Below are 2,549 nucleotides of genomic sequence, written 5' to 3' on the forward strand. Positions count from 1 at the left end.
AGCGTTGGCAGGCCTTGTGCGCAACAGCCAAGATTGTCGATATATTTGCAACAGGGAGAGTGACTCGTGATCAGCTTATATCGTTGTTAAAAATGGTAGAAGACTGGCAAGCCTGGGTCAAACCGCATTTGGATCTCAGACGTCAAATACTTGATATGGTCCTCAGGGATCCACTAACAAGATCTCATGAGCTAACTAAGAATGCTGTAGCCCAAATGCAGATGGTGTTGCAGGAGTTCGGTCTAAAGTCTATCTTACTAATGGATGCGTTCTCTATGACCCGGAATAGAGCCATATTATTGCCAGCTGTCGCTCAACAAGCAGCAGATCTAAGGGTTGCCCTAACAGAGCTGAGAGCCTTACATGGAGCACGGTTTCCATATATGAGAGTATACCCGCTAGAAGGCTCTGAGAGACTCAACCATAGATCCTACCCAGATTTGTACTATATATCAGTTAAGGCGGCCGAGAAAGCTAAAGCACTAGGTCCTGAGGGTAGATATCAGCTGTCCGATGTTCAAACAGTCATACCCAAGTCAATCTTAGAAGAGTTCGCTGCTAGAACATTCAAAATGGACACAACTCCTGACCCCGCCACTATAGAGAATCTCAGAAAGATAAGGATAGATGCAACCAAACTTAGAGGGGCACGCGGAGAGGAAGACGATGATGATGAGGATGACTGGGGCCGAAGAAGACGTCCGCGCCGAGAGTAACTCTGGCCACTCTCACATGGACAACCTCAGACAATCCGGAGGGGACACAATAAGACAAGAAAAGACCAACAACTCTCCAAAAAAAACGACCAAAAACGACCACACAAACCTCAAAATGTCCAAAGAACGTGCTCCCCGTATACCGAGCGAGTTTGAAAGACGAGCCACTGAACTAGGAGAGTCCTTAGAGAAAGGTCTTCCCATAGAAGGATTTGAGGACTATCCCATGGAAGTCAACCCACACCTGCCACCAGCCACACCGGGGGCCTCTAAAGAGTCAGACACACAAACACCTCACTCCCGCGGCACACAAGCAAGACCAGAAACAAGAGCAGCCAAAAGAACTCTACGCCAAACACTGCCGACAGAGCCACCCCCAAAGAAAGTGCCTCCGAGTCAATTAACCAAGATCGAGACTCAATTGCATGACTTGTACACCATGGTTGCCACAGGATTTTCAAGAGTTGAAATCAATCAACAGAAAATCATAACTCTCCTCGCAGATCAAGGTACAAGAATAGGGGTTGCAGAAACAAGGATAAGTGCCCTATCAGAAGCACGGAAAGAGCAGCACATCCAGGCGATGCGACGGACTGAAGCCCCAAGAGCGCATGAGCCAACGCCACACATATCTGAAAAGAAGACATTTGGCGGTCTTGGATTTGCATAATTGCCCTAGACAGGGCCTGTTGGACTTGTGTTTCGTATCTTTATAAAAAAAAAAAAAAAGGATCTAAACCCAATCATGGAGGAGCTCATGGAGGAAGAACCAGGTCTAAGCTACCAGAGAACTCATCGTCCCATATTTAGGAAAGACAGACACCTGTCATCTGCCCTGATAACCACAGAAATCGAGTACCTTCTCGAGTACAAAGATCACCCAGAGGCACTGAAGCGCGAACACAGAGACTTGCTGGACAAAGTGGATCTAGCGGGTGCAACAGTTCTCCCTTGCTCAGGATTTATTCAATGGGCAGCAGGTGTAACTGAAGAATTAGGCTCTACTCAAGAGCCCATCACACCTCTCACAACCTCACTGCGAATAGCCAACCACGCTCTCCGAATATCCGTGAAGGATTATATGGCAACTGATTACACGATAACTGTGAATCCCACAAAAGAGCTCATAGACGTATATAAAATCAAGACAAACTTCAATAAGGCTCTGAAAAGGATAACGTACTCAACAGAGTTTCATCAAGAATACAAATTAGGTAAGATTAAGTGTGACGCATTTGGCAATTTACATCTTGTGTGGAAGAACCCAAGTAATTGTTGTCTTATAACACATTCGCACTTGGTGGCATTACGTGATATTTATAATTCATGGTTTGATGCATACCTGTATGGATTAGCTGCAGATAGAAAGTACCCAGGGTATTCCTTATACCAGGAAATTATAAAACTACGGCATTAACGACGCCCAGCCTCATATAACAAATGTATATCGCTTATGTTCAAAGGACATACATAACAGTATTGAGAATAACATTACTTACCTAAATGCGCGTTACCTAAGTAGAGATCATGTACATGTAATAAAGTCATGTAGTTTAGGTTAAAAAAAATTGAAAAAAAATATTATGTTGGTAGTTTTATATTCTAAAAGAGTTAAATAATGGGGATCCGGAGGGACAAATCATTATTATATTTCAATGATATTTCAATAATATTTCAATTTTTAATCAAGTTATGAGCAATAATATGGCGCGGTGGATACACGGGTACCCGGTTGTGCACATAAGGGTTAAAAATAACGAATATCACAAACTAAAATCACTCTACACATTGTCATAGGTTCGCTCGCGCTTTACATACGGCTCTCTCTTTGTT

Source organism: Wasmannia auropunctata, unplaced genomic scaffold (genome assembly GCF_000956235.1).
Source record: "Wasmannia auropunctata unplaced genomic scaffold, wasmannia.A_1.0 LD336090.1, whole genome shotgun sequence".
In the NCBI taxonomy this organism is placed as follows: domain Eukaryota; kingdom Metazoa; phylum Arthropoda; class Insecta; order Hymenoptera; family Formicidae; genus Wasmannia; species Wasmannia auropunctata.